The following is a 24,875-nucleotide window of genomic DNA, read 5'->3' on the forward strand; positions in this document are numbered from 1 at the left end:
GGAAGTAAGTTAAGTAAGAAGTAAGATTAAGTTGGGGTAATATATGGTTCGACTGGAAAGACTTGTTAGCGACTGATACAAAAGTAACATTTTATTGTACAAGAGAACAAGATCTGCTTAATTTTTTTCATTCGCAATTATTTATTTGTTTTTTACTCAGATGTGAAAGGCCTTATTCTCGAAATGAATAACCTGAACCTGAAATGTGTCCTTTTACACAATGGTTCCTCTTGCTCATTCAACAAAATTAAAAGACTAGTCCCCCATATACTAGTCGTTTAAAACTTATAAATCTTTCCACACTCACTAGTCGCAGAGAAATGCTAGGAATAATATTCCTAGTAAAACTTCTGAATGGTTTAGTTTGTAGTTCATTCCTATTGTCTGATATCCCATTGCGTTCAACTAGGCAGTTTAGACCATTACTTCTAAAATCTTCTAGAACAAATTTTGAGTTAAACGAACTATTCGGCCGAATATGTCAGGATTTTAATTCTCATTCCAGCACATTTGATCCATCTGACTCAATATTTAGCATCAAAAAAACTATTTAGTCTTATCTTAATAAGTAATATTCAGAAATTTTAAACTTTTTGTTTTTATAAATTTTTAAATCTCAACTGTTGAAATGTTTCTTTCTGTAGTTGAGTAGTTTGAGAACTGAACGCTTAAAAATCTCTTGCCTTTCTAGACTCGGCAAATTCCCCTCGTATGCGGACTGCGTCCCACGCATCGGTTGGGCGGGAGGAGGGTAATCGTTTGGGTTTATTATAAGTCAAATTACTACTCACTAATTGTAAATGACATGCTAAAGAGCTTCAAGCACTTACTATGTAATAGGTCCATTAAAGTGTATTACCTTCACAGTCATCTGGATCAATTTCCATCCTATCAAAATCTTCTGTTGTATACATGATAATTTAATAAATGCTGTTGTCATTTATAAATTTTTACACAAGCGATAACATGTTAAAGTTTGAAAATGGGCGAAATCGAAATATATACATAAATTGTCAATCCTTTTCGTTACATTGAATTTTTCGTTAATTCGAGTTCTCACTCGGAGGTATGTTTTTCAATCAAAACAAGAAAAAACGGCTGTACCCTTCATAGGTGCGTTTCTTTTAGTAACTATGTGTTTAAGCAAATCTAAGGACGTAAGAAAAAGTAAGTAAAAAAAGAAAACATTTTACTAATTATTTTTAGCCGGGTTGTTTGCTAGAAACATTAAGGTTATATAGTTAACCGATCTGACAAATTTCTTCGGAGATTATATTATTACCTTAAGCAGTAATCCATGTCAAATTTCGTGAAGTTACCACGTCAAATGCGAAAATTTCCATTCAGTTTGTATGGGAGCTATATGGTATAGTGGTCCGATATCGGCAATTCCGACAAATGAGTAGCTACTTGAAGAGAAAATAACATCTGCAAAATTTCCAAACGATATCTTAAAAACTGAAGGACTTGTTCGTATATATACAGACAGACAGACGGACGGACGGACAGACAGACGAACATGGCTAATTCGACTCAGTTCAACATACTGATCATTTATATATAAACTTTATAGGTCTCCGACGCTTCCTTCTGGGTGTTACAAACTTCGTGAGTTAGTTAAATATCCGTAAATTGCAGTCTAATAAATAGTTTTATTAATTAATTGTTAAAAAATGAAAAACCATCACAAAACAATTTTAATCCAATAAATTCTTCCGAAATGGATCAATTCTGACACTTATGCTTCTATGTGGTGCTGATCAATAATTTTAAGATTTTTTATAAAATTCAACATTTTTTCAATTTCCAAATTTCTTTTGAATTTTCCATACTCTCTCAACAAAATTTGCTAAGAGAGTATTATAGTTTTGTCCATATAACGGTTGTTTGTAAGTCCTAAAACTAAACGGGTTAGATATAAGGTTATATATACCAAAGTGATCAGGGTGACGAGTAAAGTTCAAATCCGGATGTCTGTCTGTCCGTCCGTGCAAGCTGCAACTTGAGTAAAAATTGAGATATCTTGATGAAACTTGGAACACGTGTTCCTTGGCACCATAAGAACGTTAAGTTCGAAGATGGAATCGGAACACGGCCACGAGAAACGTCAGAAACACCAAATTTTACATAAGAAATGGCAGAAGAAAGCTGCACTGAGATTTTTTTACAAAATGGAAAATGGGCGTGGTGTCGCCCACTTATGGGTCAAAAACCATATCTCAAGAACTACTCGACAGATTTCAATGAAATTCGGTATATAATATTTGCTTGACACTCTGATAACACCGGTGGAATCTGCAGTCGACGTAGCCAACCACACACCATGAAAATAGTTGTAATCGGATAATAACCACGTCCACCTCCCATACAAAGGTTAGGTTGAAAATTACTAAAAGTGAGTTAACTCACTAACAAAAAACGTCAGAAACACTTACATTTTAGGAGATGGAAGTTGCACTCAGATTTTTTTACAAAATGGGAAATGAGCGTGACGTCGCCCACTTATGGGGGAAAAAACATATCTCAGGAACTACTCGACAGATTTCAATGAAATTCAGTATATAATATTTCCTTCACACCCTTATTACACGGACAAAAAATTGGCGAAATCGGTTCACAACCAAGACTACTTTCCTTATAACTCAATTTTGAATTCCATATTATTCCTTCACTTTATAATATATACTTAAGGAACCAATGAAGATAGCGAAATAAAACTTTACACAAATAGTTCATATACTCTCTGGCTTCATTTGTGAAAAAATTGTCGAAAACGGACCATAACTTTTCAAGGCCCCAGATATCGAACATGTTGAACTCAGCGCCTAAGGATAAATTTTAACCGAAAATATGGGTAAATCTCTCAGATATATTAATTTAATTCAGAGGAAATTGTTTTCTTCTAATAGTGTTCTGTTTCAAAAATTATTAAAATCGGGTCATAACATCTCCTAGCTCCCATAAACCTAATTATAGGTTTTTCAAAAATACGGTGGGCTTTATTCCGCATTGGATATAGTACACCTTGATGGTGAAAATGAATGAAATCGGTTCAGGAATTACCTCAGCCCTCATATACTATATATGTCGATTTTCGTTATTCTATTAAACTTTATGCCGAATTTGTGGGTAAATTTATGTGTTATGTAAATAAAATTTCTTCAATAAATTGCGTTGGTATAAAATGTTCGGTTACATCCGAACTTAGCTCTTCCTTACTTGTTTTTTCATAACTTTTTTTATGGCTTAGTTATGACACTTTATAAGTTTTCGGTTTTCGCCATTCTGTGCGCGTGACAATGGTCCGATTTCGCGATATCAGTGATTTACAACGAGAAAAATAATATCACCAATGCAATTTATTTTAAATTGTCCTGAATTGTAAGTAATTATTAGCATTAGAATAAAAAATTATTTATAATCAGATTATATTGAATGTTGGTGCTGAGAAAGTGATTTTGTGGATGCGCCGGGTTTGTAAACCTTTCCTCGAATCGTTGATCCTTGCCAAGAAACAGCCTCAACACAAAATGGCATTGTCAGTTGCATCGTTGGGTATTGCGACCATTTTATAAGATGATAGGCGAACGGCACATTTAACATTTTAGCCACCATTGGGCATTCATAACAAACCAAACGCAATATGTGATTTAAAAATAGCGAAATAACTGCAATACCGTGGTGCAAGCGTAATTTGGGAGAATTGCACAACGGCACACAAATATTCACTCAAAGGATTCGATCGAACTGTGCAAAATTTCAAAGACAAAAACAAATTTTTGGAGGAAAGTTCTTACTACTGTCTGGTTATTTCCGATTAGTGATGAGCGATATTGCTATTTTTGAAGCACTGTGATTTCAGTGATTGCTACTTTTAAATCACTGTGATTTTTTATTGCTATTGCGATCACAACAAAAAAAACGAATTTATGAGAATTTGTACTCCAATTTTTTTTTAATTATTTACATTTATATTTTTATTAATTTTAACAATATCCAAAATTTACCTGCTTTTGTAATCACTATTAACTAATTAATACATTTTGGGTACATTTAACTGCTTTTGTAATCACCGTATCCAAAATTAACAAAATCACAACTAAAATTTCTACTGTGACCACTGAACAGTGATTGCTACTTTCGAACTGATATTGTTACTAAACAGTGATTGCTCCTTTCGAACTGATACTGGTACTGAACAGTGATTGTTACTTTCAAACTGATATTGTTACATGTTGCTACTTTCGAACTGATACTGGTACTGAACAGTGATTGCTACTTTCGAACTGATATTGTTACAGTGATCGAATTAGAATCACTGAACTGCTATTGCTACAGTGATCGAATTAGAATTATTGAACTGTTATTGATATAGTGATCGAATTAGAATTACTGAACTGCTATTGCTACAGTGATCGAATTAGAATTATTGAACTGTTATTGCTATAGTGATCGAATTAGAATTACTGAACACCTATACGTACTGTGATAGAACAAAAGCACTGAACTTCTCTATAGCTACTGTGATCGAACTCAAATTACTTAACTGCAATAGCGATTTTAAATCACTGATATTTACAAAAATTTATCACTGTTGCTATAAGCGATTTTTCAATCACAGTGAAAAAATCACCGGTAGTGAAATATCGCTCATCACTATTTCCGATAGACTTGCCGGTCATTCCTAGATATAACCCGATGAAATTAACGCATATATAAAATAATAATTTTTATGGTAAAGAAAATTTTTTTTAACCCTTGGCATCCTGGAGCGAAGTGGAGTGAATAAAAGTGTAATAGAAATAAACTAATAGAAATTACAAAAAAATACATAGTAGTTATAAAAGATAAAATAAAAAAGCTTGTTTCTGTTGCACCTGCTAAAAGTTTCCTGTTTTAATTTTTCACTAAACTTTGACCACCAAAAGGGAATCTGGAAAAGCCGCTACCGTAGTATACGCTTTATTTTTATCTAATATTAATATATACCTAATACAAAAACCAAATTGTAATAACGTACTAAGTAGTAAAGCTTTTATCTGAACTCGTTTAAGATTAGCCTAAAAGTATACACCGAAATCGGTATACAACGTTGCCATATAATTATTTTTACTAACTAGTGCACAGTGGGTCCCCCATAGACCAAAAATCGAAAAATCGATAGAAAAATATTTTGACAAAATGTTAAATGTCTCTAAAATGATCAAAATTTTATATGATAAAACAGTTTTATCTGGAGTTTTAATGGGACTTTCTAAAAATAGAATCGGAATCGAAGACGTGAATACATATTTATTTTCACAGTGCAGCGAATACTTCTCAACTAAAGGGGAAATTCAAAGTGGTCTGTCGAATATTTACGTTCCTGAATTTGAATGATTTTAAATGTATTTTTAAGTGGAAGGTTTATATTTTATGTTCTAATAATAATAAAAGCTAATTTGTTTGATTTTTTTGTCCAGTGCATGTTTGGGTGTCTTAAGTTAATATAAAAGTTACTGTTTGCTGCAGAAATTTGCAGATATATGCATAATCTACAATATACCATCTTTTTTTTCATGATCAAATTTGCCTTGTAAAGTTCTATAACTATGCCATAAATAAAGTTATGAAAACAAAATTTGGTACAAAGGATCACATTAGGCAGGTGAATATTTGGAATAAATTTTTTTAGAAAAGTGGGCGTAACCGCGCCCATTTATGTTTTTTGTGCATATCTCTTAAATTGCTAAAGCTATATCAACCAATTTTTCTGGTGTCAACTCCTTTAAGCACTTGATTACACAGCATGAAAATGGAGGAAATCGGATTATAACCAAAAATCGTCGAAATCGGACTATAATTTCAAGGCCCCAGATATAGAACATGAAGTCCTCAGTGTTTTTGGGTAATTCGGTAAATCTCTCAGGTACTATCATAGCAACATTAGCATTTTTTCCCTCCATATATTAAGATCCCTGTTATTACAATAAATTGACAAAGTTTAAAACCCAAAATAACAAAATTATTATAACTTATCCCGATCGTTCCTAGGGGATCTATAGGATATAGTCGCTCGATGTGGCTAATTTTTTTATAATATATTTAGAATATTTTTCATATCGATATCTCAACAGGAAGTATTTATGGCCGCGGCTTCATACAAGCGGACCCACTGTGTAGGGGTTTATTATGGAAAACGCCAGCACCTGGTGGAAACAAGGTAAATAAAAATATTAGATATTCATGAAAAAGGATTCAAAGCTATAAATGCAGTTAACAAACTTAAATGGAAAACTAAGGAGCCGCTAGATATGTTTCTTCTTCGAAGCAACTTAAAATATACACAACATATATGGAATAAAAACAATATTACATTCTGTTGTTGTTATTGAGGCAATAGAGGAGTCAAAGCATATACCGCAATGTAAATTGTGCCAATTATATGGGCATACTCACAATTACTTTGGCAAGCAAGCAAGATGTATGAAATGTGCAAGAAACCATCAAACCATAGAGTGTCAAAAATCTGCCCAACATCAACCAAAATGTTGCAACTGTGTTGAGGCTCACCCTGCCAACTACAGAGGATGCGTAGTTGCAAAAGAATTGCAAAATATTCGTGACCAAAGAAGTGGAGCAAAGAAAAACAACCCTCCTGCTAAAAACTCGACTGACAAAAATGCAAAAAGTCTTCCAAACAACACAACACGTCAATCAATTACTACAAATAAACCTGGAAAGCCAGCACATGATGTAACTTCGTATCGGCCCATATCTCTCCTGCCAATATTTTCAAAGCTTATGGAAAAATTGCTTGTGAGGAAGGTGATACAGGTGCATCATTTTGGATTTCGGAGAAATCACTGCACTATTGACCAAGTGCATATAATAACTCGAGTTATTGAAAATACTTTTGAAGAAAGGAAAGTTTGTTCGGCCGTCTTTCTTGATGTTTCCAAGGCTTTTGATAAAGTTTGCAATGGCGGACTTCTAAACTAAATTATTGTGCTTTTGCCAACAGAATATTACAGTATTTTTAAATCATACCTTTCGGACCGCTTTTATCGAATTAAACATGGAGATATGTATGTACTCTGACTTAAAGGAAATGTAAGCCGCTGTTCCTGTTTCGTGTTAGGTCCAATTCTTTACATGTGATCTACCTAACGATGACAATTGTACTACAGCAACATTTGCCGATGACACTACTGCTTTGTCTGTCGGTAAAACACAGACTGAATCAATTATCAAATTACAACACACTTAAACAAAATATATGAATGGACATCCAAATGGCGAATAAAATTAAACGAAACTAAATTAGTACTTGTGGTTTTCACCTACAATAATATCAGATATATGCCACTGTACTTTAACGGTGTACAAATAGCATATCACTAGACACTAGATAAAAAATTCAGATGGAGAGCACATGTTAAAAAGAAACAAGTAAGGAAGGGCTAAGTTCGGGTGAGACCTTTCTTTATTATTTATTTAACTTTATACATATTATATAATACACAATTTGACCCACATATTAGTCATATATATTGTATAAAGTCCATAGAAAGTTGAAAACCATAATATTAGGTTAGAAGCACCGAGGCCCTCGTGTTCGATATATGGTGCCTTAAAAACCTATGGTCCGATTTCGGCGATTTTTAGAATACAATAAATATAGTATTTGTGCAAAGTTCTGCACAGATATCTTCACTAGTGCTTAATTTATATATTGTAACGTAAACGATTAAGATCGTCTTCAAAGTTCTGGTATATAGGAAGTAGGCGTGGTTGTGAAGCGATTTGGCCTATTTTCACAATATATCATTGGGATGTAAGGAAACTATTACAAACCAAGTTTCATTGAAATCGGTCGAGTAGTTCCTGAGATATGGTTTTTGACCCATAAGTGGGCGACGCCACGCCCATTTTCCATTTTGCAAAACATCTGAGTGCAGCTTCCAACTTTGGACTGTATTAAGAATTGGCTGAAAAAAATGACTGCAGAAATTTTGGTTTATATAGCTCTATTGGTTTCCGAGATATGTACAAAAAAACTATTTGTAGGAGGGCCCCCGCCCACCTCTACAAAAAAATTACATCCAAATATGCCCCTTCATAGTACGATTCTTCATACCAAATTTTATTTCCATAGCTTTATTTATGGCTTAGTTATGACACTTTATGTGTTTTCGGTTTTCGCCATTTTATGGGCGTGGCAGTGGTCCGATTTTGCTCATTTTCGAAAGCAACCTTCCTATGGTGCAAAGAAATAAGTGTGCCAAGTTTCATCAAGATATCTTAATTTTTATTCAAGTTACAACTTGCACAGACGGACGGACGGACGGACAGACAGACATTCGGATTTCAACTCCACTCTTCACCCTGATCACTTTGGTATATATAACCCTATATCTAACTCGTTTAGTTTTGGGTGTTACAAACAACCGTTATGTAAACAAAACTATAATACTCTCTACCAGCTTTGTTGCGAGAGTATAAAAATATACCAAAAGACAATTTTTTGGATACTAATTTCCTGATATTCGAAAAGGAAAGTACAACAAAAACAATAGGTATCCAACGAAATGCGATATCTGACCAGTTTTCATACACTACTGAGTCAATTTCTACACAAGAGGCAGCCGTTCATACACACTTGAATAATTCATCGTTGGATAATGTAATCCTTGCAACTGCAAACATTTTCGTTCGTGATTCAACGGGGAGTTATAGATTGGGTACAGCACTGCTAGATTCCTGTTCGCAAGTAAATTTCATCACAGATGATTTTTCGCAAAGGTTGCTGCTGCCTAGAAGCAAACAAAACATAGAAATTCAAAGCACCGGTTTCGAACTTCCATTAACCTTTTGTATCACATCGCACATTGCTTATCAACCAGATCCTGAAATCGACATTTCAACATGGAATATTCCAAACAATATTGTACTTGCTGATGATAAATTTCATATACCAAAGAAAATCGACATGTTGCTGGGTACGGAAACATTCTTCAGTCTCCTATCCGTAGGTTAAATTCAACTTGGTTCTAATTTACCTATGTTGCAAAAAACTCTCTTAGGCTGGATTGTTTCGGGACGCTATAAGACCGGCAGTAACAACATATCTAAACCATCTTGTTTATTTTTAGCCAATAAATATTTAGATGCCAAATTAGAAAAGTTGTGGAAATTGGAAGAAGTTACTATGCCACCGTGTCAAGAAGATTTTGCGGCAGAATAGTTGTCAAATTGCCTTTCAAGGATGATCCGACGTGTTTGGGCGAGTCATATACTACAAGAACGTCGATTAGCCAAATCACCACAATTGGCAGCACATTATGTTGAATTTATGCGCGACTACGAGAGCCTGGGTCATATGAGCATGGTGAAGAATCAAAATTCCAACGAACCACATTATTTTATACCACATCATTGCGTGCTTAAACCAACAAGTACAACAACAAAGCTTCGAGTTGTATTTGACGCCTCCTGTCGAACTACATCCCAAAACTCACTAAACGATATGCAGATGGTTGGTCCTACAATCCAATGCGAACTTTTTATTCTTATTCTTCGTTTCCGATTCAATAGGTTTGCACTCACTGCGGACATAGTCAAGATGTATCGAAAAGTATTAATGCACGAAGATGATCGAAAGTTCCAGTACATTCTGTGGAGGAGTTCACCGACTCAAGACATTTTCACCTACCAACTAAATACTGTAACGTATAGAATGGCTGCTGCACCATATCTTGCTATACGGAGTTTGATGTACCTAGCTGAACAGCATTCAGAACAATACCCAATCGGCGCAAAGATCGTGAAATCATCATTTTACGTAGACGACTTACTGTGTGGTGCTGACAGTCTAACTGAACTCTCACAGATAAAACAAGAGGTAACAGAACTGCTAGAATTGGGAAAGTTTAAATTAACAAAGTGGCATTCCAATCACCATCGATTCAGAGAAGACGACTCTGTAAAGGATCTAAACGTAGATTTATCTATCACCAATGCACTTGGACTAAAATGGAACCAAAATCTTGATTGTTTTATTTTTTCATTTCAAGCAAAACTAGGACTCATTGGTCGTCTTACAAAGCGTTCCATTCTCTCTGTTGCATCGTCACTTTACGACCCACTTGGTATTTTGGTTCCCTATATTATAACTTCAAAAATCTTGTTGCAAGAAATATGGCTGCTAAAGTTGGATTGGGATGAATCAGTGCCACAGAACATTGGATCGGTTTGGAAAAACTTCTTGAATTCCTCATCGGATCTCTCATTAATTAAGGTGCCGCGGTCTTGTTTTTCGACAAATATGGAGTCTCTTCAGATACATGGATTCTGTGACGCATCGATTCGCGCGTATGGCTGTGCAATATATACTCGTGTTATTGAAAAATTTGATACTACTACTATTCGCTCACTGCTAAGTCCAACAATTTCTCATACATCTATATATGTATATAAAAATGAAATGGTGTATAGTTGTAACGCTAAAACTCGAAAACGGCTGAACCAAATGAAATACTACCTTTGGGGGATTTGTTTGTTATTACCACGCGCAGGTCATGTCTTAAAATCAGAACAAAATATTAAGGGGGCGTGGCACCTCCCATACAAATTGAATTTTTCAAGTCGAATATCTTCAAAAGTGTTTAAGGTAGGAACGTGAAAATTGTTACAGAGCTACAGGATAACAACACCACTCTCACCTATAAAACCGGGAGCTATCGAATAAGGGGGCGTGGTACCACCCATACAAACTAAATTTTTTAAAGCGGAATATCTGTGAAAGGGTTCAAGGTAGGGACCTGAAAATTGGTATAGACCTATATGGTATCAAAATCCTTCTTACACATAAAAGAGGGGGTAATCGGAAAAGGGGGCGTGGCACCTCCCATACAAACTGAATTTTTCAAGGTGAATATCTTCAAAAGTGTTTAAGGTAGGAACATGAAAATTGGTATAGAGCTATAGGAAACAACACCATTCTCACCCATAAAACTTGGCGTTATCGAAAAAGGGGGCGTGGTACCTCCCATACAATCTTTAATTATTTTGGTTGTTAATCCACCAAATATTTATCTCATTTTCCACCTAGCACGACATTTTGGTTGTTTCTTGCTATTTTTGTTTATTTATGACAGTTGCGGTTATATCGTAATTTTGGTTATGGAAATGGCAGTTTTATGAAACAAACACAAATTAAATTAAACGTCAATTTTACTTTGCAATCGAACACGCAAAATTTAGAGGGCAATAAAAATGCGCGTTGCTTTACTGATATATTGATATATTTTGTTTTAAAAAGTGAGTTATTTAGTGAAAGTGATTTAGCGTGTTGGCAAATACCGATTTATGTACATTGGAATTTAGCATCCCATTGATCTGCTTCCTTAGTTTAATTCATTCATTTTTGGAGTTTTCAGCGGTAAGTTATTGGTCCGTAAAACCGTATATGAACTTTATGCAAATGAATGATCATTTCCAATTAGATATTTGTTACGATTCCAAGAATCAGTACGTATGGTAACACTTCTCGGAGTTCCCAGGCCGCAAGGAGAACACGAAATAGCAGAGCACGTCAAATCCCACGACGAAATAGACTGCTGGAGAATAGCACGCCACCAGTTAGAAGATGTCAACCAAACATACAATCAGCAAGAACGATTGAGAAGAAGGGAAGTTCACAATCTGCAACAACGATCGAGAAGAAGGGAAGTTCGTGCTCGCCAAAGTGATGAAGCAAGATCACAACATGTGATTATTCGACAATAACAGCGGCAACATCTTTCTTTTGTGAACATTGAACGGGCAGGTTTTCGATATGATCCAAACATTCAATATAGCGCATCTGTTCAAATCGGTCAGATGTCACTAGTTTGTCAATATTGCAATACAGTCAAATTTAAAAATTTGGTTGTTGTTGTGGGAGAAAATTTGCAGTCGCGTGATATTGTTATCAAACGTAGAAATCAAAACGCACTAAAACAGATAAGTGAGACACATCGGTCTTACGACGTAATGCAATATCCGCTCATTTTCTGCCGTGGAGAAGACGGATATCACTTAGGATATAAGATTATAAATCCGGTGAATGGTTAGTAAAAAAAAATTTTTGTTTGCTACTTCATATAGGTAATTTAAGCCTTTAGGTGTCGAGACAAATAAAAAAGTCAGTTCAATGAATTTTTACGCATATCGAATGATGATTCGCCAAAACTATGACAACCACTTACTGAGATATGGACGGTTATTTCAACAGTATGCAGTTGACATGTACGTTAAAGTTGAGACAGAACGACTTAATTACATGCGACACAATCAGTCGAAGTTGCGATCTGAAGAGTATATTCACTTAAGAGATGCAATGAATGGTGATGCGGATATTACAGATATTGGTCGACTCTATATTTTGCCATCGACATACATTGGCAGTCCTAGACACATGCATGAGTACTCCCAGGATGCGATGACTTACGTGCGCAATTATGGACGGCCGGATTTGTTTGTTGCATTTACTTCTAATCCAAAAATGGCCAGACATTACGAATCTATTGCATGCCGGTCAATCACCAAGCGATCGCCACGACGTTACAGCACGCGTGTTTAAACAAAAACTCAGATGTTTGATGGACTTTATTACGAAACAACGTGCATATGGCACTGTTCGATGCTGGACGTTCTCAGTGGAGTGGCAGAAGAGAGGTTTGCCCCACATTACATATTCTTCTTTGGATGGTGGAGAAAATTACACCTAACCAAATTGATGACATTATTTCCGCCAAAATTCCTGATGTTGAAATAGATCCAGAGTTGCACGAAGTGGTGATGGCCAATATGGTTCATGGGCCATGCGGAGAACACGATCCATCTTCGGTTTGTATGTCGGACAGTAAATGCAAAAAACGCTATCCCCGTGCTTTTATTTCGGAAACTCAAACTGAAAACGATGGATACCCTCTCTATCGGTGTCGCTCACCCGCTAACAATGGCAGAACATTCATCACTTAATTGAAAGGAAAGAATTTCGTAGTTGATAACACATGGATCGTTCCATATTCGCCAATTTTGTCTAAGGCATTCTAAACACATATAAATGTTGAGTATTGCAATTCAATAAAATCAATTAACTATGTTTGGAAATATGTCACCAAAGGAAGCGATATGGCGGTTATTGGCGTTTATCAAAAAACAGTTCAAAAAACTCAGCAATAATTTTTTCTTCACTATTTTTCAATATTGCGAATTTGTCAAGGACAAAAAAGGCGGTATTTAAAGTATACACAATGAAATTAGGAAAAATCTTTCATATTCTATTAAAACTAATACCGGTGTAATTTTTAAAATGAAAAAAAAAAATCTATTTTGGGCAGAACGAAGTTTGCCGGGTCAGCTAGTTTTTTAATATTTTTCTTTGGACAGACTCACAAATAGTCTTACATTGGCTGAAGATGCATTCTGCAACACTATCGACTTTTGTTGGCAATCGAATTTCGGAAATTCAGGATTTAACCAAAGGTGACCATTGGAGACATGTACCAACTCATTGTACCCGGCGGATGTTGCGTCTAGAGGATGTACTGTAAAGGAACTTGTTAATTCAATATGGTACACAGGACCAGGATTTCTATACAACCCAGACAAATGGCCAAAAGACAGCTGCAATGACACCGACATGGAAGTCGTCGAAAGGGAGAAACGAAAATCAGCATTCAATTCAATCGTTAGCACCAATTACATTTTGGAAATCGTGAATCAGCGGAGTGACCACACTAGCAGCCTTCGATTAATAGCTTGGATGTTCCGCTTCAACAATAATTGTCGACATAGTACAAAACTTAAAGAATCAACACTTTCACCACAAGAGTTGCATCACGCCTTACTTTGCATAATTTGGAATATTCAACATATACATTTCGCTAATGACATTCATCTCTTACAGAAAGGTCTCACTACAAATGGCCCATTGCGTTATTTAAATCCATTTTTAGAGTATACCGAAGGATTTCAAATACTCACAGTTGGAGGTCGATTAGAATCAGCAAATATTCCAAAGGAAAGGAAACACCCATTGCTGTTGCCAAGCAAATGCGAATTTGTTGTGCATTACGTTCGCCAGCTACATCAGAAACATTGCCACGCAGGACCAAAGGCACTCGTTGCACTAATAAGACTTCAGTTTTGGATAGTCAATGCACGCGATTTAACAAGACGTATAGTCAGATCGTGCACACATTGTATACGTTACAAGCTAAAACTGATGAACCAAGTAATGGGACAGTTACCTGTCGAGCGATTGACTCCATCTCGCCCTTTTGCACGTTGCGGTATTAACTTCTGTGGACCAGTCAACGTATATTTACGTATTCGAGGCAAAACACCTTATAAAGCGTACATAGCGATCTTCGTTTGTCTAGCGACAAAGGCGGTCCACATCGAACATGTATCGGATCTATCCACGGATGCATTCTTAGCATCATTGAAGCGGATGATTGGAAGAAGAGGGCTACCCTCCGACATCTTTTGTGATAACGCAACAAGTTTTGCAGGCGCTTGCAGCAAATTAGCTGAATTAAAGTGATTTTTGTTTAAAACCGAAAACAAAGATGCAATTGTAAAATATTGTGCTAATGAATTTATAAACTTCAATTTCATTCCTCCCAGAGCACCTCATTTCGGCGGTATTTGGGAGGCCGCAGTCAAATCGGCTAAGGGTCATCTTAACAGCTGAAGAACTAACAACAGTCCTGGTCGATATAGAAGCTGTATTAAATTCTCGGTCACTTACACCATTGTCATCGGATCCAAACGATTATGAAGCATTAACTGCGGGACATTTTATTATTGGTAGTGCACTAAGAGCACTCCCAGAGCGAAGATTATCAGCTCAAATAAGCAGCTTACACAAATGGAATCAAATCACAAGCATTAAACAGACGATTTGGAACAGGTGGTCAAATGATTACATCAACGAACTACAAGTGCGATCAAAATGGTTTTCGGAACAACCGAACCGGAATGGAGTGTTTGTTAGCACCTTGAGCTGACGAAGTACCATGCGTGTTGTCGAGTGACTCTAGATATTGGCAATGTCTTTCCAAAACTTTAATACAATCTTCCGACGACGGCAGCGTTCTGAAGTCTAGCGACTCTTTTCACTTTTTGTTGGTCTGTTCATCAGACTTCTACAATATTAGATAAATTAGCATAGCTTCAGAAATTTGCCTGTCACTACCTAGTGATGTTAAAGAACCATAAATAGCAGAAGCTTTGTCAATCAAACTTCTTAGCTGGATGCCATTAGGTTTCACAACTGCTTGTAAATCAAATATCGAATTTATTCCTTCCAAGAAAATTAACGTTTTGTTTTCAAACCGTATCTTCAGTCGTTCTAACGCCTTTCACTAGTTTTCATTTGTCACTTGAAACTTATTTACAGTTTCTAAGGCTTGGCCTTGGAGACAATTTCGTAAATGGTTGAATTTGTATTTGTTCAATTGAACTCGTGATCAATTATTTGCTTGAACGAGGTAATAAAGTTTTGATAATTCGAATACTTGCCATCAAACGTAGGAAGCTTAAGTGGTGGAAGTTTTGAACTTGATTGTACCACGCAAGTTGTATCCGAGAGTGAAATATTGTTATCTTCTGCCAGTTGCGATTGAATAATCAATTTGGTTGTTATGTAAAGTTCTTCTAAGTCAGCTCGTCCTCCGTCCTCATCATCCAATCTTTCAATGTCAGTTTGAATTGAGAGAATCTGCTTGAAATAGGACTCCAAGATGCCTAGACGGCATTTATATTCAGCCACTGAAAGAACCTTTCCACCTGGTCGTAAGCTAGCATCGATGATATTTTTAATCCGCGAAATATTTTTCTTGGTGCTAGCGCGTTGTAGTTTTAATTCGTCCAGAGACATTGTAAAACAGAATATTTTATGTGCTTTATGTACAAAATTATTTTGAATAATTATAACTATAATTCTAGTGACTACTTAGGTAATAAATGATTAGTTAATTTATTGCAAGTATCAACAAAATTAATAATTATGAAATGCAACAAACATACGAATATCACCTGCAGGAAGTGGTATTGACGAAACGTAACGGCGGCACGCGGGTGTGCTGTGCTGTTTGAGCGATGCGGGCGTGTTCAATGGTAAAGATGTTCGATGATGTGGATGCAATGTCGATAATGTCCAACGATGTAGTCTATTACTAACTGTGTGCGAACGATGACGATGTATTCAATGGAGAAGATCCAACGCCGATAATGTCCAACGATGCAGTCTAATACTGACCATCAAATTCCGAAATGATGTGCGAACAACGAAACAACTTACTCGTGCCCCACGTTGGGCGCCAAAAAAATGTAATGAAACGCACAAACGAAGTTGTAGCGACGAAGGGATAAAGGGCCGAATAATGACACTGTAAGGTGGTCAGCTATTAGACTGACTTTATTGCAAAATTCTTTCCCTTAAATACTATTCCAAACAATATTTCAATACCGCTAATACATAATTCGGCTTTGTATTAATTCATCTATAAATAAAAATGAATCGCAAAATGTGTTGCTAAGCGCATAACTCGAGAACCGCTGAACCGATTTCGCAAATTCTTTGTTTAGAATGTTTTTAGAGGTACCGGGATGGGTCTTACGCAGAGAAAAATTAGAAAAATTGCTTGAAAAAGTCTTAAATCCCCAATTTTGTAATCATCCATTCAAACAATTTGTGTCGTTAGTCTCGAAAAAAGTCGAGAATGGCCAAACCGATCGGGCTAATTTTAGTTTTGAAATATTTATGGAAAGCCAGGGAAGGATTAGAAAGTAAGTATATATCGAAAAATTGTGAGGAAGATAACAAGAAGATGATTTTATTTGAATTGACAAAAAAATTATTAAATAAAAAAACAAAACAAAAAATAATAATATTTTGAAAGTTGTCATTGTTGCTTTGTTAAAATATTTTTTATCATTGTTCAATTGTATAAGGCTATGTCGATAGCCCAAAACAATTTGTAACAAGTAGGGAAAGGCAACCGAACATTTTATACTCTCGCAATTTATTGATGTAATTTTATTACACACAGTTTGAAATAAAGTTCAATAGAATAATAATCAGCATATATAGTACATGAGGGTTGAGGTAATTCCTGAACCGATTTCACTCATTTTCAACGCCCTGTTATAAATTGCAAATCAACGAAACACCAGTCTGCAAAATCGCCAAAAAAATAGCTATAAAGAAGATTTTCCAGATATTCAAGTGCTGGAGCTACTGCACAGGACTTTAAAAGATTTACGCGACAACGAAAATATTTTTGGTGAAGCCATGATTCTGTAGGCAGGTGATTTTCGCCAGACTATTCCTGGATCAACTGTTGCTGACGAACTAATCACATTCCTAAAATCATCTAATTTGTGGCGATACATAAAGAATCGCCAAGTAACAAATAGCATACAAGTGTTTTTCCAACAATATAATACTGCGATTGTAGAAATAGTTGAAAATGGTAGCGACGATGTTGACGCCTCGATGGATTAATAACATTTTTAACGGGTTTCTGTCACTTCATGGCCTCGAAGGAGGAGTTTATTCATCGTGTTTTCCTGAAATGAAACCATAATATAATAAACATAAATGGCTAATTGAATGACCTATATTGGTGGTAAAAAAACAAGGATCTCTTTGATCTTAATGCGACAATTTAGAATTTCGTTAAAGGAGAGTTGACACAGCTACAAACCAGGATGACGTATTCAATTATCCCACAGACTATTTTAAATTGCTGGACTATCCCCACTCACTTGCAATTAAAAGTAGTTTGAGTTGTCATAATGTTGCGTAACATAAATCAGCATCAAACTTTGCAAAAGAACAAGACTGGCTGTAAAGAAGGTAATCGATATCGTCACCAAAGCTAAGATAAAGCCAACTCTGAAATTTGGTCATTTGTTACTTTCTCCAATATACGATTAAAAAATCAAAGTTTTACAAATTATGATGATTTACGCTTAACACAGATCTACAATAATGTCTATCAATCATTTTAAAATTTATCGGCTCTAGCGATTTCGTCTTTACGCGTAAGAATTTTTTCTCTGCATTGAAATATTTAGAAATTTAATGTTTACCTTAGCCACAAAAACGTGTAGTATATACATAAACTATCTGACCCGGCGAAGTTTGTACCGCCTAACAGTCAATGAATGTGGTGTTACAGATAAGCATAACTTTATGATTTTTTGAAAGCAATACAATGAATACATATAATATTTATAGCGGCCCGGTACGTGCTTCGCTACGTATAAAGTGAAATATTAAATCAAACTCATTTATAAAAAAAAAATATATATTTAATTATTTGCTAGCTATCCAAAACATTTGGATAAACAATATTTTTTGTGTTTCCATTTTGAGCATGAATAAACAAACGGCTGGGGGTACCGACTCTGGAAGAGGCAACATAAAGTTGGACATGTGAAAAACATGATTCCTCCAAATTCACACCACAAACGTTAAGTGTTTGTCCTTGAGTTTTGTTGATGGACATCGCAAATGATAAACGCGCGAGATATTGTAATCGTTTGAATTCAAATGGCATATCAGTTGGAATCATAGGGATACGCGGTATTAAACAAATTTCTCCTTTTCATTTACCAGTTAAGATCGTAGCTTCAATCAAATTTGGCAATAAATTTTTCACTGCCAATCTGGTGCCATTACACAGTTTTGGTGGATTAATATTTCGCAATGATATAATCAAAGAACCCCCTTTCAGATTCAAGCAATGCGGTGGCATACCAGCCGGTTCTAATGAATTTAAAAATTCAGTTGGATAATTCATTGCCTCATCTTGATTCATAGCACTGTCAATTGATTTATATGTCGTGACTACACCTGGGAGTTTTGCTTGAATTTGAAAATTTATGGCATTGATATGAATGTTCTTCGGTGCTAAAATGGCGCGCTCTCTCAACCAATCATGCTTCTGTAATTCTGAAGAATATTTGGAAAAACATATTCAATCAATTCATCTATCGATTTCGTAATTGTACAAAAATTCTTCGGTACAGTGATCAATCCGTTGGTTCTGTCGATTTGTATTTTGCCATCACCAATTTGGAACAATTGTTTTGAAAACTCATGGGCAGCTGGATCATTTTGTAGGTGAATACGCATATTAATGGTCAGTGTCAATTTTTGTACATATCTTCAAAGAACTGATGACTTCAAACAGGCATTTATTTCATCAGCAGGAGTTGACCGAGGAATGACAGGCAATTTTTGTCGAAAATCCCCTGACAGTAACATCAAAGCACCACCAAAAAGCTGAAGGAATATAACCCACCTGCATTATTGGAAATGGCTTGCATGATTGTGTCATAGACATGTTTTTGCTTATATTCGATTGTACAAATAAACGCAAACCTGCTCACGTTGCAATTCACGATCAAACAGATCATGCATGTCACGATTTGGTGCGGTCATACCCAATTGTACTAATGTTTTATTTGAAATCCGTAGACACATATCTTCAATTATTATCAAAGCTTCGTTGTACATTTTCTTAAAATAAGTGGAAAATGTGACTTAAGAAATTTCTACAAATGATGAAATGTCAACACACTGAAAATATTGTTTACCTGTTCATGGATCAATCATTGGTATATTTATATTATAGCCATCGTCACCTTTCCAATGCAATATTGGGTATTGTAATGCGTCGTAACTACGATGACGTTCCGAAACACGTTGCAATTGGTCATTTCTACGATGAAGTATAATATCACGCGAATGAAACTGATCACCACGAATTACAATTGCAACCTCCTCAATTGTCGGTGCATTGAATCGCCTTTCATGCTCTCCAAAAGGTGTTCTATCAGCCCTTATTACGATTTTGTGATGATCAGAGGGCATACGATCGAGAACAATTGAACTAATGCGTTATGCTGATGGAAAAACCTTTGTAGCTTACAAATAATTTCTCGTCTTGTATTCAAATCAATTGCACAACGTTGATCCAATTCACGATTTTCATCACCAATAAAATATATTTGCAAAAATTGATAATCAGCGTCGGGGTATGGCAATAACGAACCAGCTTGATGATAAATTTGGCCCTGAATCTGCAACATGAATGCATGAATTTCCAATATATCCGTACATACTGTAATTAATCTGACTGTTGTAATTAAAAGCTGCACGCATAATTTCAGGTACAACAGATCTATTTCGTGCATTACGTTCACGCTGCGATGCATTAGCTTGTGCTCGTTCATCTGGAGTCTGTGATCGCCTTTGTAATGCCGTAGCATTTGCATGACACGTTCGCCGACCTATATTTCCTCGTGTGGGTCGTGGCATTTTTCTTTCAATTAAAAAATAATAAATTAAATTAAAAAATGCCTACATTAATAGTGGTACACCATATGTTTTTTTAAATAAGGAAACACATACATTCGTGTAATTCACTTCAACAGTTCAAAACTTACCGTTTTTTGCTCGGAAATTCGCTTTGCGTTATATTTATTTTATCACAAATTCACACGAACTTCAATAATTATTTAAAGAAATATATAATAACTAATAATTTTGCACCACGGTAATTCCGGACACTACTGAACGTATGGGGCCAAAGAAAACGCTCGAGCAATGTTTACACTCCAATGTCATATATTCTCCTAATTTGAAGTTTCTTAATGCTAAAAAACCTACAAACCTACCTACAAAAAAAAAATATTCATGTATTTCTCTCTGCAAAATAAATGCACCGTAATATAGTTCGATGTCTTTTTAAAGCCTACTTTGTTTGTCGATCTGCCTGCTACATACATACCTACATGTTGATATAAATATAATGCAAGTAAGTTTGTAGGTGGGAATAATAAGTATGCTAGTTAAGATGGAAGTTCATAAATTTTGAGAGCGAAAGAGCGTAGCTAAGTAGGTAACAAATCGTTTAGTAAATGATTAAACTATTATTGATGTATGTATGTTAATATGAAAACGTATATTCCGCTGGCTAAGTGGGATGAATCCGACCAAACAAATGGGTTTTTGGTGTGTTTTTAAAAATAATTCCACAATACATTGAGCACTTTTCAGCTTTCCAAGTAGGTACGAGTTAAATAAAAAAAAAATGTAACATATGTGTGGTAAAATTTTTGAAACATTTTGGCCGATATCTCGAGACCCTAGTCACGGAGCGGCATCAAAAATACTCTATACTATAGAAATCAGCTTCCATTTGCTACCCATATTGTACAAACACATCCTGGGGTTACCCGGGTCCACGTTTTGGCCTATTTCTCGAGACCCTGGTATCCGATTCTTAAAATTTCAAAACACAAACCATCTACTGAATAGTCCAAACAAAGCGTAAAAATTTGGTTTGGATAAGTGAGCCCGTTCTTCAGTTATAAAGTCACAACGAAAAATGGCATTCATTTTTATATATATAGATATGTCATGTACTTTTAAAATTTCGTATATGTTAATGTACTAAGTACCTACTTAACGCTATTGCTTCTTCATATACATATGATTCAGTTATCAAAGGAGAAATGTAAAAAGGGAATGCAGCATTGCAATAGGCTACTTACATATTAAGCTTAGTACATGTAGGACTAACAAATGTGGACAAACAAACATATGCATAATTGCGTGTGCGAAACATAGCGTTAGCATAAGTGTACAAAGCAAATGCAAGCAAACACAATTATTAACTGCATTGAGGGGAATGACTTCCAACCTTGAATATTAGGCAAATGAGAAGAAATAGAAAAATTGTATAAGAACATATGGTCGATTTATGCAGCGGTTCGCAAACGTTGATCCAACAAATAGCAATAGCTAATATGGAAAAATTGGTAGAAAGATAATAATAAGAGAAATTTATTTGAGCTGACAACATAAATAAAAAATAAACATAATACAAATATTTTGAATGTTTGTCATTTTTGATCTGTAGGTACGAAAAAGGGAAAACGTTCCTGATATTATTGATTTTGGCAACAATACGATCTCAAAATGGCATTTGGTGGTTCTGGCATCTACTTGAATTGCTGCAACGCAACTAGAAGTTGGAAGAACGGCATATTTGGCACAGAAGCTTCCGCTAAAAATGCAAAACAATGAAACACGTATTTGTAACGCAATCAGTTATAGCAAAAGTGTTGAAGAATTGTAAACTGATAATATGAGATGAGCATTATTAGCAGGCGATTTTTGACAAACAATTCCTGTTATTTCGAAATCAACAGCGGCGGGAGAATTGAACGCATGTTTCAAATCATCATATTTGTGGCGGTACGTGAAAACCATACGATTGACTATGTATATGCAAGTGTTCCTGCAACAGGATAGCACCGCAGAAGAACTGCTTAAAAATGGAAATAGGCCATTTTTCAATTCCCTTCAAGGAAAGATGAACTCATCTTTATCCAAACATTGGTCAAAATTATCGTAACTACGCGCCATTTTAGCTGTCAAAAATACCGATGATGGTGACTTAAACTATACGATGCAAAGTCAAATTCCGGGAGATTTCTGTTCAAACAATCGACCGATAGTGTTGAAACTGAAAACGAAGCCATGAATTATACCGTGAAATTTCTAAATTCTTTGGATTTATCTGGCATACTGCCGCATCATTTGCGTCTCAAAGTTGGACCTGTCATTATTATGCTTCGCAATCTTGATGCACTGAAACTGTGTAATTGAACCCAACTGATTGTGACGCAGCTATCGAATAATGTGATAGTTGCAAGTAATTTGTAAGGGACTTACAAGAAGCAGAATACAGTAAAGGTACTTACATATATAAATCCCGCATAAGTGCCTCGAGGTACTTAACAAGAATGAAAGTTTATTTTTTATTAATAAAAAAAATACTTATTAATAACAATAAATATAGAAAAAACATTACAAAACTATGTATATGTTTTCCTTTGGATAATCCTCAGCACGTTAAATCAAAATGGTCAAAAATATGAAGAAGCACTTAAAATAGGAAGATTACAAAAAATTTTGTTTTTGTGGCTTAAATATTACAGGCATTTAAGCGGGAAAGGCACTTAAGCGGGGAATTTTATATGTAAATTTAGAGAATAAACGATGCCTAAAAATATGGTCACTTAAGCGGGAAAGGTACTAAAACGGGGGAGCACTTAAGCCGGGATCACTGTACTTCATTTCTCGAATTCCTTTGAGTTCCAACGATATGAAACTTAAATTTGCGATGACAATCAACAGGTCAAAAGGACAGTCGCTGGAAGTGTGCCGCATAAATCTGGAAATTGTGTGTTCACGAGTTGGAAAACTATCTTCTGTGTACATTTACGCACCGAAAAAAATGTTTTTCAACACAATATAAATTTAATTTTCTTTTCTTTTCAAAACAAATAATTTTACGCAGAGCAACGACTGCGGAATTAGCTTGTATATATGTACATAGATAACAAAAAAAAGTTATTTGCTTTTCCATAGTTATTCCGACGTTATTCATTCAGTACATTTCTGATTTGAAGATGTGGCGCTGACATCTGATTATTAGTCAATAGTTTGTCACTCATAATCAAACACAAATCTTCAATCAACAACAAGTAAGAAAGGGCTAAGTTCGGGTGTCACCAAACATTTTATACTATCGCATTTTATTTATTTAATTTTATTATATAACACACAATTTGACTCACATATTCGGCATATATATATATCGTTGGCTTAGTATAGAAAAGGCGTATCTACATTTTTTACGAAATCGCGTTTTTAATGTATTCTGGTAGACCACTGTCAAATACTCCTCCCCTTAAAAAATTAGTGGGCTATGATCGTAAATAACGGATTTATAGTCATATAAAAACAGCCGTAACTCATTCGAGGTTTTTTTGAAAGAAAAAAGCCCTAAGTCATTTAAAGTTGAATTTAAAATAGACATACAATCAAAGCCACAACAGAAATTGCACTACATTTTTTATATATTCTTATTCTTATTGTTTTGCTTTTGTATTTACTTTAAAAGAAAATGGGATTTCCCCGAGTTTGTCTAGCACAAGCATATTTTCTGTGCTACGTTGCGTTCGTTGAACAGTAAAGTCCTCTCTCGACGAACCAAAATCAAGCTCTACAAGTCGCTTATCATTCCCGTCCTGCTTTACGGTGCAGATGCTTGGACGATGTCAACGTCAGATGAGACGACACTAGGAGTTTTCGAGAGGAAAATTTTGCGTAAGATTTATGGTCCTCAGAACATTGGCAACGGCGAATACCGCAGACGATGGAACGATGAGCTGTACGAGTTATACGACGACATTGACATAGTTCAGCGAATAAAAAGACAGCGGCTACGCTGGCTAGGTCATGTTGTCCGAATGGGAAAACACTCCAGCCCTGAAAGTGTTCGATGCATTACCCGCCGGAGGAAGCCGAGGAAGGGGAAGGCCTCCACTCCGTTGGAGGGACCAGGTGGAGAGCGACCTGGTTACACTTGGGATCTCCAACTGGCGCTGAACTGCGAAGGAGAGAGAGAGGTGGCGCACTATCGTCGATTCGGCTATAACCGGCTAAACGGTTGCAACGCCAATCACAAACGTTGCGTTCGTCGGTACGTTTTTGTTTTTTGTGTCAGTTCAATTAACGTTTTTGTGTTGGAAACAGTTTTTTGATTGAAAGTTTTAATAACATGAATTGTGCAAAAGAAAATTCTGATTCAGATGGTGTTCCAAAAAGGAAAAATACTGCTAACAAATCCGAATGGAAACAAAATGTAAATAAAAGAAAAGGAATGGAAGGTGTGGAATATTTGGGTATATCAAAAAAAGAACTTTGTAAAAACCTTCTAGGCAATTAGGAGAGCCATGTTCATCACGAT

The 24,875-nt window shown here is 35.6% G+C and overlaps 1 protein-coding gene across 8 annotated transcripts in view; it reads left to right on the plus strand.

Moving 5' to 3' along the window:
- The window catches only part of LOC128923552 (protein rtoA-like), a 2,411,103-nt gene that overhangs the window by 422,873 nt on the left and 1,963,355 nt on the right, over window positions 1-24,875 (plus strand). The window lies entirely within an intron of this gene.

The sequence above is a fragment of the Zeugodacus cucurbitae genome, chromosome Y (assembly GCF_028554725.1).
Source record: "Zeugodacus cucurbitae isolate PBARC_wt_2022May chromosome Y, idZeuCucr1.2, whole genome shotgun sequence".
Classification (NCBI taxonomy): Eukaryota; Metazoa; Arthropoda; class Insecta; order Diptera; family Tephritidae; genus Zeugodacus; species Zeugodacus cucurbitae.